At 34.6% G+C, this 22,890-nt stretch overlaps 1 pseudogene; it reads right to left on the bottom strand.

The window, feature by feature from the left end:
* Window positions 1-22,025, bottom strand: part of LOC120127523 — a 47,209-nt pseudogene extending 25,184 nt beyond the window's left edge.
* Window positions 22,026-22,890: the final 865 nt, after the last annotated feature.

Below are 22,890 nucleotides of genomic sequence, written 5' to 3'. Positions count from 1 at the left end.
AAGGCTCCCGAATTTGATAAATATGATGGTACTACATGCCCTTCATCCCACATTACTATGTTTTGTCGCAAAATGGCAGGATATGTGAAAGACGAGAAATTGTTAATTCACTGCTTTCAGGATAGTTTGACAGGACCGGCTTTAAAATGGTATACTCAATTGACCAAAGCCAACATTAGATCTTGGAAAGATCTGGCTAAAGCATTCCTAGAGCAATACCGCCATGTAACAGACATGGTCCCTGATAGATGGACTCTCCAAAATTTGGAGAAAAAGAATAACGAAACGTTCAGACAGTATGCTCAGAGATGGCGTGACACAGCAGCCCAAGTTCAACCACCTTTGTCAGAAAAAGAGGCCACAGTAATATTTGTTCATACATTGAAGGCTCCTTATTTAAATCATCTAATGGGAAATGCAACCAGAAATTTTGCAGATTTGGTCATTTCTGGAGAACTCATTGAAAATGTCTTGAAAAGTGGCAAAATTGAATCAAATGAGGGGTCTAGTTCCAAAAGACCTATGTACCGGAAAAAAGAGAATGAAATTAACAATGCAAATTCTTACAACAAGGATTCATCGAAAAGTGTTACAATAACCCAGCCAAGGGTTAAGAAAGAGGAAACAAACACTAATCGAGCAGAGTCCAGAGGATCTCGAAAGGAAAATGAAAGGTTGTCTTTTACACCTTTACCAGTACCATATGCGGAGATCTATGATTCGCTGTTAAAAGCAGATGTCATACGGCCCTATCCTTTGGTTCCCATGCAACCACCATTCCCTCCTTGGTATGATACAAAGGCACACTGTGTTTACCATGAAGGAATCACGGGTCATTCTATTGAAAACTGTTTGGCATTCAAAAGGGTGGTTCAAAATTTGATCAACACTGGGAAGTTGGAATTCAATACACCATCTGCATCAAATCATCCATTGCCAAATCATGGAGATAAAAACGTGAATGCAATTCAGGAAGAGAACAGAAAGAAAGCAAAAACTGACATTTCTGAAATTAAATCTCCGTTTGTTTGGGTATTCCAACAACTCTCTTTAACCGGTATAATTCCACAACAATTCAGGCCAAAGCAGAATGAAGGCAAGAATTATTGTGAATATCATCAGGAGAAAGGGCATAAAATTCAACTATGTCCTGAATTTAGGGATTTGGTGCAAAAATTGATGAACAACAGAGAAATAGAATTCTTTGAAGAAGAACCAGGGAAAAAAGAAGATGATATTTGCTCATCAGAGGATTCTAAACCTAGTCAAAGAATAAATGATCATGTGATCATTAATGTGAAATCATCTACGGTGATTCCTATACCAATAAAGCCGAAAGTAGTTATCACCACTCCTCTACCATTTCCATACAAAGATACCCGCAGGGTACCTTGGAATTATACTACTAATGTTTCAATGGTAGGAGGATCTGTTTCTCTAGAAAAAACAGAAGAGAAAATACAGAGTTTGAGTACAACATCAACGTCTGAAGCAGTGAGTGAAGTCGGTTTCTTTACAAGAAGTGGGAGATGTTACTCTCCCGAAACATCCAATGCTTCAGAACAAGTGAAAGCAAAAGGAAAAGCCATGGAAATACCTCAGAAGGTATTTGATGATGAATCCCCTCCAGCATTCAATGAGCCTGTGACAGAAAAACAAGCTCAAGAATTTTTGAAATTCCTGAAACATAGTGAGTATAGTGTGGTTGAACAACTACACAAACAACAAGCGAGAATTTCTATTCTTGATTTATTGATGAATTCAGAATCACATAGAAATGCTTTGATGAAAATTCTCAATCAAACATTTATCCCTGAGGATATATCCCTCAATAAACTTGACAGAATTGTGGGACATATAGCCGCTGACAATTATATAACGTTCACGGATGATGAAATACCAGAAGGCGGAATGGGGTCAGTAAAAGCTTTGAACATCACAACACATTGTCATGGTCATGTGTTACCAGGAGTATTGATTGACAATGGATCCGCTCTCAACTTGATGCCTCTAGTCACACTTCAAAGAATGCCTGTGGATCAATCACACATGAAGAGTTATCAGAATGTAGTGCGAGCATTTGATGTTACTCAAAAAGAGGTGCTTGGGAAAATGGAAATACTGTTGTTAATTGGACCAGTCGTATACAGTATTGACTTTGTGGTGATGGACATCCACCCTACATATAATTGTCTATTAGGGAGGCCATGGATTCATTCAGCAGGAGCCGTTCCTTCTTCATTACATCAGAAATTGAAATTTGTTGTTGATGGACAACTAATATGCGTCGGTGCTGAAGAAGAAATCATTACGTCGGTAACAAGTGATGTTCCATATATCGACACCAATGATGATGCTCTTAAATGCTCTTTCCGAGCTCTTGAATTTGTAAATGTAACCTTTATTGCAGAAGGAAGCAAAATTCCATATCCCAGATTGTCTGATTGCACCAAGATGACGGTACAACAAACTTTAGGCATCGGAGCTAAAGCTGGGAAAGGGTTAGGAAAGAATCTTCAAGGGATTTCAGTTCCTCTAAGTATAAAGACGAAGAAAGATCGTTTTGGGCTTGGATTTAAGCCCAATTTTCAGCAAAAGAACAAAGAGATGAAAAGAAGATGTGAAGATAGAAAGGCAAGGTTGAAAGGGAAAGAAATCCTTTGGGAACACATGTTTTTCCCACAATTGAAGACCACATTCAGATCAGGGGGAACAATTAATGTAGAACATCAGCTTGTTGAAGCCTTTAAAGAAGAAAAGTTGACGAAAGATCAAGACATAGTTGAAGAAACTATGAATGGATTATTTATCAACATGATCATGAATGACAACAAGACTGGCAAATACTTGGATACGATTCGCCCATGTTTTCCTGGAGAAACACTCAACAATTGGACCACTGAAGATCTTCCTATAGTTTTTAATATTAACGCAGAGTAATATTCAGAACTAATCTTTATGTTTAGCTCAAAAATATGAAAACTTTTTGTTATCTTGTAAAGGAAATTATGTTAAATATAAGAAATTTTCTTTAAAATTTTCATATGGCAATCATTCTTTACATTTTCCTACATTTTTACATTTATTTCATAAATTTACTATATTCTTACGGAAATATGTCCGACTTAAATTTGCAGGTGTCACCGTGTTAATAGCATGTTTATTCCTAAATTTAATCAAGAGATAAATTTAGAGCAACCTATATGTCTGGAAGAAATCAATGGGTGTGAGGATGAACTGGAATGTGATGTTCCTACTGAACTATTAAGATTGGTAGAAAAAGAAGACAAACAAATTCTACCCCACAAAGAAGAGATTGAGACTGTGAATTTGGGAACAGATGAAGAAATAAAAGAGGTGAAAATTGGTACTACTCTGACAATCCAGATAAAACAAGAATTGATAAATCTCCTTCAAGAGTTCAAAGATATCTTCGCTTGGTCTTATCAAGATATGCCTGGTTTAAGCACAGATATAGTGATACACAAGCTTCCAATCAATCCAGAATATAAACCGGTCCAACAAAAGCTCAGACGAATGAGGCCAGAAATGTTGTTGCAAATCAAAGAGGAAGTGATGAAACAGATCAATGCATGTTTCCTCCAGGCAGCTAAATACCCCGAATGGGTAGCCAACATTGTTCCCGTACCAAAGAAAAATGGAAAAGTTCGAATGTGTGTGGATTACAGAGATCTCAACAGAGCTAGTCCGAAAGATAGTTTTCCATTACCCCACATAGACACATTGGTGGACAATACTGCAGGGCACGCATGGTTTTCATTTATGGATGGATTTTCAGGATATAATCAGATAAAAATGAATCCTGAAGACATGGAAAAAACAACATTTATAACCATGTGGGGCACATTCTGTTATAAAGTGATGCCATTTGGATTGAAAAATGCAGGGGCAACATATCAAAGAGCCATGGTAACTTTGTTTCATGACATGATGCATAAAGAGATTGAAGTATATGTAGATGACATGATTGCCAAATCCCGAACTGAAGAAGAACATATTCAAAATCTGAGAAAGCTTTTCCAGAGATTGAGGAAGTATCAATTAAAGCTCAACCCCGTAAAATGCACTTTCGGGGTAACTTCTGGAAAACTTTTGGGATTTGTGGTCAGCAAAAAAGGAATAGAGATTGATCCAGATAAAGTAAAAGCAATTCAAGATCTTCCACCACCCAATACAAAAAAAGAAGTTCGAGGCTTTTTGGGAAGATTAAATTATATATCTCGGTTCATTTCTCAATTAACTGACAAATGTGATCCAGTGTTCAAATTACTTCGAAAGAACAATCCTGAAGTCTGGAATGAAGAATGTCAAGAAACTTTGGATATTATTAAGAAATATTTATCCAATGCCCCAATTTTAGTATCACCAATGCCTGATAGACCATTAATTCTCTACTTGACGGTCTTCGAAAATTTGATGGGATGTGTACTAGGACAGCATGATGAATCTGGAAGAAAAGAAAAAGCTATTTATTATCTGAGCAAGAAATTTACCGATTGTGAAATTCGATATCCACCAATACAAAAATTATGTTGTGCTTTGGTGTGGACTACTCGAAGACTCAGACAATATATGTTATACCATACTACTTGGTTGATATCCAAACTTGATCCTTTGAAATTCTTAATGGAATCACCAGCTTTGACAGGCAGAATGACTAGATGGCAGATGTTATTATCTGAGTTTGATATTGTATATGTCAACCAAAAAGCAATAAAAGGAAGTGTAATAGCTGGTTTTCTGGCCAGTCGTGTATCAAATGATTATCAGCCTTTGAGCTTCAATTTTCCTGATGAAGATTTGTTATGTATATCCATGAATGAAGAAGTCAGAACAAATGACACATCTGCATCTTGGAAGCTTTACTTTGATGGAGCATCCAATGCTTTGGGACGAGGAATCGGGGCAGTGTTAATTTCTCCCGAAAATGTTTATTATCCCTTTACAAGTAGACTGGAGTTCTTTTGCACCAATAACATGGCGGAATATGAAGCTTGTGTCATGGGATTGAAAGCAGCTATAGAAAGAAAAATCAAATGTCTCAAAATATATGGAGATTCATCGTTAGTGGTGTATCAATTGAGAGGAGAATGGGAAACAAAAGATCCCAAATTATTGGAATATCGAAATTTTACCCTCGAATTAGTGAAAGAATTTGAGAGAGTTACCTTCAATTATCTCCCTCGAGAAGAAAATCAAATGGCAGATGCTTTAGCCACATTAGCTGCTATGTTTCAAGCAACTAAGAAAGTTGATATGATGCCAATCAAAATGCAAGTTTATGAAATTCCTGCACATTGTTATAATGTGGAAGAAGAGGTAGATGGTAAACCATGGTATCATGATATTCTACAATATATCAAAAATCAAAGTTATCCACCAAATGCATCGGAAATTGATAAAAGAACTTTGAGAAGAATGGCTGCTGGATATTTTCTTGATGGAGAGATTATGTACAGAAGAAGCAATGATCAAATGCTATTGAGATGTTTAAATACCAGCGAAGCTCGAAGCATCATTGAAGAAGTACACAGTGGAATATGTGGAACACATGCAAATGGTCTTTCCATGGCCAGAAAAATAATGAGATATGGATACTATTGGGCTACCATGCACACTGATTGCATTGATTATGCAAGGAAATGTCATAAATGCCAGATATATGCAGACAAGATTCATGTACCCCCATCTCCTTTACATGTAATGACAGCACCCTGGCCATTTTCTATGTGGGGAATAGATGTCATTGGAGCAATCACACCAAAAGCATCGAATGAACATTGCTTCATCCTTGTGGCAATTGATTATTTTACCAAATGGGTTGAAGCTGCTTCATATGCCAATATTAAGAGATCCACAGTCTGCAAATTCATAAAGAAAGAGATAGTTTGCCGATATGGTCTACCAGAAAGGATCATTACAAATAATGCTCTGAACCTGAATAACAAAATGATGACCGAACTTTGTGCACAGTTTAAGATCAAACATGCAATCTCAGTGGCATATCGTCCAAAAATGAATGGGACAGTTGAAGCAGCAAATAAGAACATCAAGAGATTCATTACAAAGACCACTGAAACTTACAAAGATTGGCACGAGAAGTTACCTTTTGCTCTATATGCATACCGAACTACTGTTCGAACATCTACTGGGGCAACGCCTTTTTCTTTAGTCTACGGGATGGAAGCAGTCTTACCAATTGAAGTTGAGATTCCATCGCTTCGAATATTGAGAGAAATAAAATTGGATGAATCTGAATGGATCCAAGCTAGATTTGATCAATTGAACCTTATTGAGGAGAAAAGATTGAAAGCTATTTGCCATGGACAGATGTATCAGAAACGGATGATGAAGTCTCATGACAAAAAAATACATCCAAGAGAATTCCAAGAGGGTGATCTAGTACTAAAAAAGATTTTACCTATACATAAAGATTTCCGTGGGAAATGGATGCCTAATTGGGAAGGGCCATACGTTGTGAAAAAGGCATTTTCCGGAGGAGCGTTGATCTTGGCAGAAATGGATGGAAAAATTCTGAGAAATCCAATAAACTCAGATTCTATCAAGAAATATTATGCTTGAAGAAAAAAAAAAGAGAAAAAGAAAGAAAAAAAAGAAAAAAAAAAAAAAAAGGAAAAAAGAAAAAAGAAAAAAGGGGGGTCAAGGTGAAAACCCGCAAAGGGCATCTTGTAACCAAAGGAAGGATTTGAGTTGAAAACCTGAAAAGGCGGCTCAAATGCAGGTTGATATTAGGCATCTGCCAATTGAACCCTCTTAAGATTTTTACAGTTTGGGAGAAACTTCACATCTACAAGCATTTTGACAACGTTTGAGATCTTCCAGACAAAAGCTTACATCATTTCTCTAAATTGTGTCAACTTGATTAATTTAGAAATACTTATGCTAATAATTTGTTGAGACATTTGAATTTTTATCATTCTTATGCTTGCCATAACTTTGAATACAATTCTATTTATTTCAAGTTCAATTTATTCAAGTTCAATTTATTTTCGAAAATTCAATTTATTCTTCTATGAATTAACATAATTTTGAAATAAGTTAAAGATTTCTGAATATCACTTTATGTTAATACTTTTAAATACATGGAATACAAAGTAAACAAATCATCACCATCTTAAAGCCATGAACAATAAGGTTGTTATGCTAGATACAACCGACAACAAGGTCGAATTCGACAAATCTACTCATCAATTGCTCCAATCGATCATCATTCAGTTCTTGCACATTTGCTTTCAAAAGTATGCCAAGACAGTAAAAGGCAACTTCTGCATCAATTGATCCAAGAGAAAAGAGACATGACATTGATACCACCATGGAACATGTCTCTATACATATTATTGTGGATGATTTTTTGAGAAACCTAGAAGCATTTCCACCTCATCAGATCCAAGTGGAGCAACTTTATTCCTTCCAACCCATACTAGATTCCATTTTCAGCACTCATCAAGAACATACTTTTGGACATTCGAATGTGATTCATTGTCATAAGCTTCAAGAGCCTTACAGATCCTTTCTATCAATTTGGCACTTCCTGTACATGTTTATAAACAGTTCAACTTTGTTCTTGAATCTCATGAAGGCCATCATTTCTTTGTCAATGGAAAAACATCAGCACATGGAGGAAGCAGAATAAAGAGAAAATCTGTTCTTAATTGGCAGAATTATGAATATAGCCCTTTTCAGTGTAGTAGTATGAAAATGCTTCGAATCTACAAATTCTGGCTTTACATCTAATAAGTACTGTGATATCCCAGTCCAAACATTACCTGGAAAGATGAATGTGCTCATAGCATCTTCTGGAAGTGTTCTTTGAGTTATCTGATCTGGTTTGGTAAAACCAATCATTGAATTTGGAAGAGGAATGTGCTCATAGCATCTTCTGGAAGTGTTCTTTGAGTTATCTGATCTGGTTTGGTAAAACCAATTATTGAATTTAGAAGATGAATTTGCTAATAGCATCTTCTGGAAGTGTTCTATGAGTTATCTGATCTGGTTGAACAGAACCAATCATTGAATTTGAAGATGAATGTGCTCATAGCATCTTCTGGAAGTGTTCTTTGAGTTATTTGATCTGGTTGGACAGAACCAATCATTTAATTTGGAGGATGAATGTGCTCATAACATCTTGTGGAAGTGTTCTTTGAGTTATCTGATCTGGTTGGACAGAACCAATCATTGAATTTGGAGGATGAAGGAGACTCAATAGCATCTTCTGGAAGTGTTCTTTGAGTTATCTGATCTGGTTTGGTAGGAACTACAGAACCAATCATTGGAATTAAAAGATGAACTGCATGATCGTCTTCATTAAGAAGCTTCTTTTCAAGCTTCTTTTGCTTATTCCTTTCCAAAAAAATCATAGCCCAAGTTTCGCCTTTTCTTATAATTGGGATCATTGCATAATGGCTTCCCATCTTTTACCGGAAGAAGTGCGTCAGTAACATTAGCCATGTGTGCAGCACATATAAAATTTGCAATCGATGAATCTGGACCACATATCTCCATGGCTATTGAAGCTTCAGCCTCTGAGAATCCTATTTTTGTCAAGAATAACAGTTTATTCTCCTCATCAGAATCAGAATTTAAGATTTCTCGGTATTAGAAGAACTATCGATATCTGTGAAATCATCTTGAAATGTCACTTCATAATCAGATGAGTTGTTATCAGAATCAACATGTTGTATGAATGCAAGCTTTTCAAGAGCCTATACTATTGAGTTTTATTCTCAAGAGGTTTTGTGACATTATATCTACATCTACATTTGTCAAAGATGATAGATTTTTTTGATTTGAAGAAGAAAGATCTATTGGGTTTTTACAATTGAAGAAATACTCAATTCACCAATCTGAAATCAAACAACTTAACATTCATGCATCATATTTAGGCATTTGCAAAAATAGATGCATTTTCATTCATTTTTATTCTTGTTGAAATTTTAACAGGAATTTCAAAGATTTTAGCAAAGATTCAAATCTATCATTTGATGGATTGACATTTCCAGAGAAAGTTCATAATGAGAAGAACTCATATGAAGAAGGAAGAAGAATATCATAATGAGAAGAATTTGTTCAACCTTTTGCTCAAATCTATTACTTGACGGATCAGCTTTTCCAGAGAAAGTTCATAATGAGAAGAACTCATCTGAAGAAGGAAGAAGAAGTTCATAATGAGGAGAACTTGTTCAACTTTTTGTTTGAATTCATCATTTGATGGATCGACATTTCCAGGTAGAGTTCATACTGAGAAGAACTCGTCATCTGAAGAAGAAAGAAGAAGTTCATAATAAGAAGAATTTGTTCAACCTTTTGCTCAAATCCATCACTTAATGGAGCAGCTTTTCCAGAGAAAGTTCATAATGAGAAGAACTCATCTGAAGAAGGAAGAAGAAGTTCATAATAAGAAGAACTTGTTTAACTTTTTGCATAATTCTATCACATAAGGAGATAGATTAGCATCAGCCTTTCTAGAGAAAGTTAATAATGAAAAGAACTCATCAAGAGCTTATTCAACCTTTTGAATGACTCTATCACAGAAAGAAAGAGGTTAACATCATCCCCAGCGGAAAGTTCATAATGAGAAGAACTCATTTGAAAGAAAGAGAAGAATTTATTCAACATCTCCATTATGATCAAGTGAAGCCAAATGGATAAAAAATTTTATTATCTTTTCATCTTTGCCCTATTCCTGTTAACACAAGAATGAGCAAAGAGGGGCAGCTGAAGATACTAATTTTTTACCCATATTGATTTATTATTATTATTTTTATTATTATTATTATTATTATTATTATTATTATTATCATTATTATTATTATTATTATCATTATTATTATTATTATTATTATTATTATTATTAAATATATTAAATACATATATAAATAAATATAATAATATATACAAGCCCAATAGACCGGCCCAATTACAATGGCCCAACCATTTAACCTAAATATGTAACCCTAAACCCTAGCCGCCATCATCCATCCACCGTTGGATCTGGCACGATCCAACGGTCCAAGAGCCTCCAGATGCAAACCCTAGGGTATGATACCCTAGGGCCACGCAGCCGCCGCAGCTGCTCTCGCCGTCTCCACCGCTGCCACGTCCCAACCGAAGGCTCCAGAAGCTCCAACGTCAGCCGTCCACGCCATGGCTATGGGGTGAGTCACCACTGGGAGTCCGGTGACTCACCGAAATCCACTCTTCGGACCGGTCCGATGGCCGCACCGGTGATGGCTATAAAGCCATCACCCCATCTGCGAACAGAGACAGAGACAGACAGAGAAAACGGAAAGACAGAGAACATAACAGAGACGAGGAAACAACAGAAACAGAGAGAGATACAAAAACTACCAACGATCCCAGTCAACAACAACACAGCAACAAAAAAAAAGGGGGAGAGAAGCTTACCAAAGAAACCTTGACCATCACCGGAAGCATTAAACATCGCCGGAGAACAGAAAATACCGAAGGTATTTTCATAGATTTACTCCGATTAGGAGTCTTTTTGGAGAAATAAAGGTCGGATTCGGTCTTAGGGTGTATAGATCTACATTTTAGGTGAATTTGGGGAATTTCTGACCACCGGAGGCGGTGGTCGGCGGCGGAATTTACGGCGGCAGACGGTTGCCGGATTCCCTCCGGTGAGGGAATATAGAGAGAGGCCAGAGAGAATTCTAGCTCTCTCTCTGCTTGAGAGAGGAAAAAAATGAAATGAAGGCTGGCCCTTCGGGCCAGCCGGGTTTGGGCATTAAATAGCCCTTCCCAAACGACGCCGTTTTGGGGAGGGCTATTCGTGTAATTAATAATAGTTAAATCCTTTCCGCAGTCCTCCGAACTTGTAAACTTTACATTTTAGTCACTAAATCAAATTTATAATCCTTTTAATTTGATCTCTAAATTTTAATTTCATTTATTTTAGTCCTTTATATTAAAATAATATATTTAGGATAAATAACAGATTTAATCCCTTAATTTTAATAAATAATATTTTAATCCCTAGTTTATATTTTTTATTTATTTTAATCTTATATTCGAATTTTAGATAAGTTTATTTTAGTCACTAAATTATTAAATAAGAAAATAGCATGTTTAATCCCTATAATTTTGATTAATTATGAATTAGGTTTTTAATTTCAATTTTACTATAATTTAGTTATTTATTTTAAATGTCTTTATTTATTTTTACTGCTTTTAAAATATATCGTTTTAGTTATATTTTTATTGTTTTAATTTTTACTTGTTTATATATTTAAATATTTTTATTATGTAGTCATAAATATATATAATAAATAATAATTTATTTTTAAATAAATTATTTTAATATTTATTTTTCAATATCGAAGAAAAGGACAGTCTTAATACAACTGGATGTCCTATTCTGGTATTTTAAAATTAAATATTATAAAAAAAATTATTATTTAAAATAATATTTATTAATATCAAAGAAAAGAGCTGTCTTAAGGCACCTAGAAGTCCTTTTCCGATATTTTTAAATAAATAAATATTTTTTATATAATTTTGAAATAATAGGATTATAAATTAAATATATTTTTGAATTTTTAAAATTTTAATAATAGAGACAATTTATAATTAAAAAGTACCAATTTTGGGCGTTGTAGGGGTGCTAATCCTTCCCTAAACGTAACCGACCACGAATCCCTTTTTATTATTAAAAAGAACGAATTTTTGGTTATAAACGCAGATCAGTTCATTTTTTTAATTGATGTTTTCTTAAAACTCTTTTAAAGAAAATAATTTTTAGGTATTCGACCTACCTGATCCAAAAGGCCGATGGCGACTCCCAAATTATTTTCAAAACCATTTATTCACATCAATTTTCCCGCCAAATAAATATTTCGTGCCCGGACGAAAACCGGTTACGACACAAACCTTGTTATGTTCATTATTTTTGAATTGAAATCTTGGGTATATATAATTGGCATCTTCTCAGTTGACACTTTATCTTTTATATAATACTATATAATATAAATTGATGGGCTTTAGCAATTCTCTGCTCTGAATCTGCATGGGCTAAAACATACCATGACCGGTGAAGTTGAGAGATTATGATACTTTTATTTAGGCCCGTTAACGAACCGAACGCACATGAATGGAGGGATGTTCATGTTCGTTCATTTAATAAATAAACGAATATAAACGAACACGAACATAAACGATCATGTTCGTTCATTAAGGAAGATAGTTTGTTCATGTTCTTTCATGTTCGTTCATTTAAATGATAAACGAACATAAACGAACACAAATGAACGAACATAATAAATGAACATAAACGAACTACACAAACACAAAAAACAAACTTATTCGAACACAACAAATGAATGTAAAAAAAAGTAAACAACAAGAATAACAACTTAAAATTCATTAATATAACCTGCAACTTTAGAGTTAATTTGTTCGAATACGACAAAAAACATACATAAATCATAAATAAGTGATATGAACATAATAAAGTCTTAAAATTAATTTGTTCAACAAAACAATCTTCTTGAAATCCAAAAAACTTCAAAAATCTTCGTAACATATTCAACTTGCCCTATGTTCGAACATAAATGAACGAACATAAACAAACATATAATCGAACGTTCACGAACGTAAATGAACGAACTAGCCCTTTGTAGACAATACATTTTTATTCCGGTTTTATTATTTTTATTTTTATTATTATTATTATTATTTTATTATTATTATTATTAAATAATTTTATTTACATGCCCAAATATTAAATCCCAAAGGCCAGTTTACAAGCCCGATCAGAACAGGCCCAAAAAACCCTAAAACCCAACTAGGGTTTCTCTCATCCCAGCCGTTTTTTTACTCCATTGGATTTGGCTTTGATCCAATGGCTCAGATGATTCTATATGAAAACCTAGGGCAACCACGCGGCGCCACCTCTGCCAGATGCCACATCCAGCCATTGCCGACACTCCGATGACGTCACACCGATGCTTTTCCGAAGATTCCCAAAACCAGTTGCCCCTCCACGTTACAGCTCTATGGTTAGTCACCACCATAGTCCGGTGACTCACCAAAGAGCCCCCTTCGTGATCGGTCCGAGAGCAGTATCGTGGTGGCCTATAAAGGCCACCGATCCTGCGAAAGAGAGAAAAAAAGGACAGAGAGCAGAACAGAAACGAGCAGACAGCAACCAACCACCACATAAGGAAGAACGAGAACAACCACGACAAACAACAACAACAATACAACGAACCAAAAGAAAAGAAAAGAGATCAAGAGAACTTACCACAACCTTCGGTATCTCCATTTTCGAGAGTTGAATCACCGAAAATACGACCTCATATCTAGGGCGATTGGAGAGTTTTTAAGGTAAACAACTCTTGGTTTCGGCTTTAGGAGAAGATAAGCTTCGATTTAGGCTATTTTCCAAGTTCCGGCCACCATTCACGGTGGCTGGTGGTGGCTATTGTCGGCGGCCGGCTCTCTCTCCGTTGAGAGAGTCTAGAGAGAGGCAAGAGGGTTCTCTCTTTAGAGAGAGAACTCAAAAATGAAAAATGGGTAAAAATGACCCTAAAAGGGCCGATTAAAGGGTTTAAAAACCCTCCCCCAAATGACACCGTTTTGGGGAGGGGTTCCTGTGTAATTTCACACATGGTAAAACCATTTCCGCCATCCTTATATTTTTGTAATTATTTATTTTAGTCACTAAATCAAGTTTATGAACATTATAATTTAGTCTTCGAATTTTATTTTATTTTATTTCAGTCATGTCCAATATAATTATATATATTTTAGGTTAAATGCCTTATTTAGTCCCTCATAATTTAATTAATATTTATTTTAATCACCTATTAATAATTAAGGGCTAATTATACTACTAATAGTTATTTTTTTTTATAATTCGAATTATGTTAACTAATTTAAATATGTTACATTTTAATCTTATTGTTTAATTTTATTTAATTATTATTTATTTGCATTTTATTTTTATTTTTATGTTTAAATTATTACTTTAATTATTATTTTATCATTATGTAGCCATATAAATATATATATATATATATAATAAATAATATTTATTTATTTTTTATTTTATAAAAATCCTATTTATAAATTTAATTTTATATAAATTACTTTTAGGAAAATAATCATATTTTAATATTTAATTTTTTTAATATTAAGAAATGGACTGTCTTAAAGCACCTAGAAGTATTTTTCTAATATTCTTAAATAAATAAATATCATATTTTTATAAATTATATATATTAATTTATTTTAATTATTTTTAGAGAAATGTTTTATTAATATTTATTTATTTTTTAATATTAAGAAATGGGTTGTCTTAAAGCACCTAGAAGCAATTTTCTGATATTTCTAAGTAAATAAATATCTTATTTATAAAAATAAAGATATATATATTAATATATTTTCTTAAAATTACATTAATAAATTTGAAATAACAAGATTCCGAATTAAATATATTTTTGAATTTTAAATTTCCAATAATAGTGGGGACACAAAATTACGACTCCCAAAAAGTCAATAGCGACTCCCAAAATTTTTTTTAATCAAAATCATTTTTTATCAACATTATTTTTCTCGCCAAGTAAAAATTCGTGTCCGAACAAAAACCAGCTACGACAGCTTGGCGACTCCGCTGGGGACCGGTTAAGCTTTAAAATCAATTATAAATTGTCTCTATCAATTAGAAATTAAAAATTCATATTTATTTAATTTATAATTCTTTTCTTTCAAAATTTTTTATACTTATAGTTTTATACTATATATATATATATATATATTATTCTTTATTTTATTTTTCAAGTATTAAATTTCATTCTTTAATTGTTTGTCAAAGGTTTTCAAATTTCTCCTCACACACAACACTTGCATTGTATAAACATAATCTCTATAATTGAGATTTTTCCCTTTTAAGTGGGAGTGAAAGCGACGTCTTCGTGAGAATTTATTCTCCGTGTCAGACCTAACAAGTAGCTTTCGGGATTCATATGCTCTATGTCTTCGTGAGAATTTATTCTCCGTGTCAGGCATAGAGAAATGTGTCCCCTCGAATTGAACTCGATCCGCTTAAGTCTGTGATGGACTAGGATTGAGGGTTTGGCAGCCCAATGGGAGCACCAACAAGGACAGTTCGAGTACCTTTACTCTTAGAACCGAAACCCTGTATATAATAAACCCTAGAAATTCACCCGATCTAAGACAGTATTGAACCTCTATATGTAGGTGTACACAAAGGAGAAATAAGCTCTAGCTTTTAATTTATTTGATTTAATTTTTTTCAAACAAAACATGGAACTAGAAATCATGTAGTTAGGTTAATTTTTCCAAACAAAGTATAGAACTAGAAAGCATGATGTTAGGATTTATACCATGATAAGTAAAATCTTTTATTTGGTACTAATCATTTTATTTTTTTCTTATTTTTCTCATTTTTTATTTGTTTATATTGATTTCTTGTGCTTGCATTGCATGATCATGACATGACCAAAAGGTGTTTACTTGAAAGATTGTTCATCAAATTGGAAAGAATTCATAAATGGACAAAAAGTTTTATGATCAAACAAAATATGACGCAACCAAAGAAAGATATCCTGAGGGAACTCTGAGGATAGAGGGGAGCTATGCACACAAAGATCCTGCTATATTAATACCAAAAGTATTACACAAAGATCTTGCCAGATTGATACTAAAAATAATCTACGATAAGAGTATCAGTAGGGACACGTAGAATGGAGGAGGTTTTTATGAAGCTCAAGCATGTTATTTGAAGGATCAAAACAAGAAATTGAGCACAGAAGTGGAAACTATGCATGAAGATTTCCAAAAGATCAGTCAAGCCTTTTAAAATGCTGGCATAGGAAACACTCCAGAAGAGTGGATAACAGGGGTCACCATACTGAAAAAGAACTGCAACATATATGAAGATCTTGTCCAAGAACTTCTTGAACACAAAGGTTCTCTTACAAGGGAAAATGAGCAACTCCGAGAATTGACATAAAAGATGAAGGAAAAAGAGAATGGCGTGGAAGAAGTCGTAGCCCCGATAACTTTTGAGCATGAATGGAAACTAACTTGGCTTTAGAGAAGTTAGGAAGGAAAGTTATTCCCTATATGTAAAGTTTTGCTAAAATTAGGACTGAAAGTTGTCCCCTACATGTAAAAGTTTTGTTTGATGCACGAAAACTTTTGTGTTCGATGAAATATGTTCTAAGATGATCACTCTTGAGTAACACCTTTTCATACATGTATTTGCATCTTTGCATTTTTATTTTTATTTGCATTTTTCATTTTTTTATGTTTGTATTTACATTTTCATTTTCTGCATTTTCATCTTTGCATAGGCACATATATAGTTTCAAACTTACATAATGTATTAAAACATTTATTCATTAAAATAAAGATTTTAACCGAAGTGATCTTGGTTCTTCCTTGTAGCAAGAATGCCTAGCATGACACAAGAAAAATGTCTAAAGAAATTGAGGATAGGCTAACCAAATTTGAGATAGAGCAAAAAGAGAGAAATGAAAAATTGAGGAGCAAGTTGGCACAAATTGAAGCTAATATCACAAATTCTAAGATCGATCTACTGAACAATATGAAAGAAATGATTGGAAAACACCAAACCGCTGGAAAGAGTCTTGTTGAAAACCCCACAAATCCTTTGGAGGTTACACCTGTTCACATTCCTGAGCACACCTCTGTACACCAGGAAATTCAATCACCAGTTCACTTCGCTGTTAATAACTCACACATGCTGAAGCATCGTTCCCCACTGATTGTCCTACTGCTTCTGGATTGAATCCAGATGAATTTTTTACTGATAATGATATCTCTGACCCAAATGAATTAGTTGAGAAGAAAAACTCATCCAACAACTGAAAAATGTAGAAGAGGTGATAAAAACTAGAGAGACGGTTGAGTCATTTTATGGGTTTGACGCGAAAGAGCTAAGTTTGGTCCCCGACTTAGTTCTCCCACCAAAGTTCAAAGTTCCAGAATTTGAGAAGTATAATGGGACCACATTGCCTTCATATCATATCACTATATACTATCGTCCTATGACTGGCTATATAGAGAATGAAAAGTTGTTGATCCACTGTTTCCAAGACAGTTTATCTAGGTCTGCATCCAAATGGTATAATCAGCTAAAACGTACTCAAATACGTTCTTGGAAAGACTTAGCTCAAGCTTTTTGGGTCAATACAAGCACATGGCTGATATGGCCCCTAATCGAACAATATTGCAAAACATGAATATGAAGTTTAATGAAAGCTTTTGACAATATTCACAAAGATGGAGGGACGTTGCTTCTCAAGTGCATTCACCATTGACTGAAAAGGAATTCATTACTTTGTTCATCAGTACATTAAAATTTCCCTATATTAATCACATGATAGGGGTTACCACTAATAATTTCTCTGACATCATCATGAGTGGAGAAATGATCGAAATAACTATAAAGAATGGAAAGATAAGAGGCTCTGACAATACTGACGTCGAGAAAGAAGCTGAGGTTAATACAGTGGGGTCTTATTCAATTAAACATGGTGCCAAACCTTATAAGAGAAAGAATGTGCAGGGTTTTCAATTTCCTCCATTCTACTGTTCGAGTGAAAAATTGCATCCAAAAATGCTCTCAGCCAGATTAACTACTCCACGACTTGTTCAACCACAGTGGCCTCCAAATGAGAATTGGACCTATAAGGAGGTTCCTTGGATAAACCAGACTGGAAATCCAAATTGTTCAGCTAAGGTTCCTGGTAACCTTGAGGGAAATTTCCAAGATCCTTTGGAGCAAGCAACTCAAAAATGCCAGGTAAAAAAAGGGGTTAAGGTTCAATGTTCAGAAATCGTTGCTTCAACAGAGACTAATGTGACCAAATCCTGCGAAGAATATCGGGCACAAGAAAATGGGAAAAGAAATCAAACGGCTCCCATAGATATAATTCGAGATTGCCCCATAGGTCTAAGAAAGAATGGAGTAGATATAACTCAGAAGACACCCCAGATACCTATATCAGATTTTTTGAAAACCAGTAAGGCAAGGGGCAACTTAAGGAGTCTAGTTAATACTACCCCAGTTGTAGCTGAAATAAACATCCAGAACCCCCTCGATCACAGGAGAGCATTTAGTCGTTCAGAACGATCAAGGAAAGTGAAAATTTCTCGAGCGAGAAAAACTCTGAAGGTGTTTCAAGAATCTATCTCATATCTAAACCCTCATTTGGTTAAAGGCCAATGCATTAAACCAAGATTGGTGAAAGTGTCACCAAACCCTTATGCTCATTGCTATGATCAAAATAGTTTATGTAATTTTCACTTGGGAGTATTTGGGCATTCAACAGGGAATTGTTGGTCACTGTTAAAAGAAATAGAGACGCTCGTTGACAAGGGAGTCTTGACACAAGAAATGGGCAAATAAAGATGAAAATCCTAGGCCAAGTACACACCCAACATTAGAGAAGTAATGATGCATAAACAAGTGGAAGTGTTATCTACCACTGTAGTACTTTCTATTTTCAGCATCTTGTTTGAACTTGTCTTTTGTTCCTTTCTTCGTCTTGTTGAAATAAATAAACTTGTGTTGCTTCTATGGTTATGAGCAAGGAATCAAATTTTAATCTTGAAATTTTTTAGTATCAAGTAGATTAAATATTCTTTTTCAAGAATTATAGATATTTGGCAAGTGATAAAATTATACCTTCCATATCCCATCCAATGCCAATTACTTTATCTTCACCAAAATCAAATATTGACCATAAATTTATCTAAGACTCAGAATAATGTCTCTACCTGTTTTTGAGACACCAAATCCAAATGTTTACCTTATCGGGTAGAGTTGATTGGTTCATTGCCCTCCACTATATACACGACTTCAAAATTCACACATTTGTCCTTCCAAATAAAAAACCATCATGAACCAAAAGACCTCAAAAGAACCAAACTTTCATATTATCCGTTAATATTCCTGTAAGAAGAGACGAGATGAGGCATCATGGATCAACTTATCAAAGATAATTTCGAGTGATTGGGGCATACTCAAAGAAGAAGAAGAAAGATTGATTTAGATAAATATATCATGCATTAATTATATTGTTTTCATGTAAATAAAGATTAATCTTGAACCCCCTGGGGATAACTCCTTTTACAAAGGATTCTGTGTATGAGATGACGAACAACATTGTTTCATTTATCCTTTCAAATATATGTATATATATATCTCTTGTTGTCCCTTTTTAAGCCTATAATATTTTTCTTCTGATTAAACCCTAACCAAGTATCACCCTCCACATTGAGGGGGGCAAAAAGAAGGATATATGCTCACAGGAATAAAGATTGTCAATTACGAAGGCAAATCTTCATGAAATGAAGAGAGTTTTGAACTACAAGGTAAATCAAATGCAAAGTACTTGAAGATCAATCCATTCAAGAATAACGAAAGAATTTTCGAAATGCAAGAGGAAAAAGAGGTGCTCCAAGCAATTGAAGTCCTATACTAAAAAAAGGAAAAATTGAATCAAGATGGGTGACTCATTAAGCCTCAAGTTACAAGGTTGATCAAATGCAATAAGTTCAAAGATTCATATTCAACCAGAAACACAAGAAATGTTGCAGATAAATGAATCTTATGGAAAAATCCCCAGCAAAGCAGATCCAAGTCAAGCAAGGCAAGATTGAAGGCATCAGAATGAATTGATCATTGGTTCAATTACCCTTAAACACTTGTTTGGGCCTTTTTATCCCTTTCTTTCGTAACCATGAGCCTTGGCCTATGTTATGTACCTGAAAAGTCCATTCTAATCATACATGGATTTTTTATGTGAAAGAGATTATCTTCAGATTTCATTCCGCCTCTCAGGATTGATTTTTATTTGCAAAAATAGTTTTTTTAAATCTTTAATGCATGATATGAAAAATGATAAAAGGGGGTTTAAGATGTAAATTTTTAAATAACATCTTGGAACCAAAGGAGGATTCGAGTTGAAAACCTGAAAAGGTGGCTCGAATATCGAATGGTACAACAATGACATAAGAGGCGATCTTAAGCTCTTGATGAAGCACCACACATCCCAAAGACGTTCCTGAAATTCTGGAACCAAGAAGTATCTCTATAAGATGACCATAACAAGTATTCCTTCAAGATAGTGAAAGCTCAAAGAAACATATATGTTGGACCGACTTGAAGAGATCTTACTTTACCAGAATTAACATACACCTTAAATTAGTCAATAATTTTGACACTTGCCATAGGACTATGATTTTTTATTTAAAATTGTAGTTGATTTATTTGATATTCATTAAAATCATGTTTTATGATTTGATTCCATTGTGAGCCTAAATAAAGGGGTAATATTTTACAAAATTCTTTCATTCTTTAATAAAGAGAGGAGGAAAAACATTTTCAAACAGGAAAGTCTCAAATGATGAAGGTCCTTGAAGCAAATTGTTGTCTATTCTACCTCTATTGAAGAAAAAGAATGAGCCAGGTCAGAATGATGAAGCATTCTTGAAAGCAAGTGGTCCAAGAAGCCAAAAAGTATGGAGAATTGAACTTGTAAAAATCTCCTATGACATTATCAGCAACTCATTAAGAATGATTACCTTGTTCTAAAGGGATATGCTGAAAGCCCATATCAACTAAACCTTTCCATGGTTCGAGAACAGTGGGATATGTAGGTGTCTATCTTGAAGCAGCAGAAGAGCCAGTCACTGTAGCAGTCATTGCAAGAAAATACACCAACAAAAATCTTCTAGTTTATCCTGATGATGTTTATTTCTTCCGGTAAGGTTGTTACACGGAATGCCACCGACAACAAGGTCGAATTCGACAAATCTACTCATCAATTGCTCTAATTGATCACCATTTAGTTCTTGCACATTTGCTTTCAAATGTATGTTGAGCCGGTAAAGGACAACCTCTGTACCACCAATCCCAGAGAAAAGAGACATGACATTGATACCCCGGGGAACATGTCTCTAGCAAATCCTCCTCTTCGTGTATGGTTTTTAGGGAAACCTAGAAGCATTTCCACCTCATCAGGTTCAAGTGGAACAACTTTATTCCTTCCAACCCATACTCGATTCCATTTTCGGCACTCATCAAGAACATACTTCTGAACATTCGAAGGTGGCTCATCGTTATAAGCTTCAAGAGCCTTACGGTTCCTTTATAACAATTTGGCACTTCGTGTACATGTTTTTAAACAGTTCAAATTTATTCTTGGATCCCATGAAGGTCACCCGTTTTTTGTCAATGGAAAAACATCATGTATGGTGCGTGGAGGAAGCGGAATAAAATGAAATATGTTTTCAATTGGCAGATTATGAATATAGCCCCTTTAACGTGCAACAGTACAAAAATACTTCGAATCTACAAATTATGGCTCTACATCATATAAGTACCGTGACATTTCGGTCCAAACACCAACTGGAGCAAGTGCCACATTCTCGTAGTAGAAATAAAGAGTCTCAATAGCATCTTTTGAAAGTGTTCTTTGAGTTATCTAATCTAGTTCGGTAAGAACCCCAAAACTAATCATTGGATTTGGAAGATGAACTGCATGATCGTCTTCATTAAGAAGCTTCTTTTCAAGCTTCCTCTGCTTCTTCCTTTTTCAAAAGTCATAGCTCGAGTTTCGTCTTTTCTTGTAATTGGGGTCATTACATAATGGTTTCCTATCTTCTACCGGAAGAAGTGCGTCAGCAGCCTTAGCCATTTGAGCAACACATATAAAATCTGTCAACTATGCAATTGATGTATCCGAACCATATCTCTCCATGGCTATTGAAGCCTCAGCCTCTGAGTACCCCATTTTTGTCAAGAATAACAGTTTATTCTCCTCATCAGAATCAGAATTCAGGATTTCCTTGATATCAGAAGAACTATCAATATCTATGAAATCATCCTGAAAGATCGCTTCATAATCAGATGAGTAGTTATCAGAATCAACATGTTGCATGGGTGTAAAATTTTGAAGAGCCTGTACCATTGTATATGTAGTCTTACTATTGCATCAAAATAAGATTATTGTTCACATAAATTTGTTTCTCTCCCACAGAAAAGTATATTCCAGAAATAACCTTCACTGAAAACAAGGTTCACTGTGTCGACCTGAAATGAATTACAAAGCAATTTATACCACTCTGTCCGACTAGACGCCTCCAGATCCAGAAAATGGTCACCTCATTCAGAAGAGCCATCTCAAACATTTTCGTCAGACTGATCGATTACTTCTTAATTTTGTGACAACATGAAGAGAATTCCTCAAATTATTTGGGCACAAATAAAGCCACAAGTACCCTCAAGGGGCATTAACAAAATTGGACCTCGTGGGGATCATGAGATTCAAATCAAACAAACATTGAAAGTAAGCCTTACAGTTTAGAAGGTTGGGGGCATTTTGAAGGCCCAATTCAGACAGATCCATGTGGGACATCTTGAAAACCCATTTTAACCAGAAATAGAATAGTGGGGTATTTTGAAGGCTCATAGTAATATGAATATTTGGGCATTCTTGAAGGCTCATCTCAGCAAGAAGTAATGTTGAGCACACTTTTAACATCTGTATCAGCAAATGTTGGGGTATTTTAAAGGTTACTTCAAACAGATCCATGTGGGGTATTTTGAAGGCTCAGATTAACAACAAGCAAATGATGGAGCATACTGAAAGCCCATTTCAATCATAATCAGGAATATTGAAACATTTTGAACGCTTATATTAGCCAATGCGGGGGCATACTAAAAACCCATTTTCAATCAGAATCAGAAATATTGATGTATTTTGAACGTTCATATCAGCAAATACTGGGCATGCTGAAGGCCCACATCATCATGTGTTAAACATTATTGACTTG

This window comes from Hibiscus syriacus, unplaced genomic scaffold, assembly GCF_006381635.1.
Source record: "Hibiscus syriacus cultivar Baekdansim isolate YM2019G1 unplaced genomic scaffold, ASM638163v2 tig00110469_pilon, whole genome shotgun sequence".
Taxonomy (NCBI): Eukaryota; Viridiplantae; Streptophyta; class Magnoliopsida; order Malvales; family Malvaceae; genus Hibiscus; species Hibiscus syriacus.
This window is presented reverse-complemented; position numbering and strand designations above follow the sequence as displayed.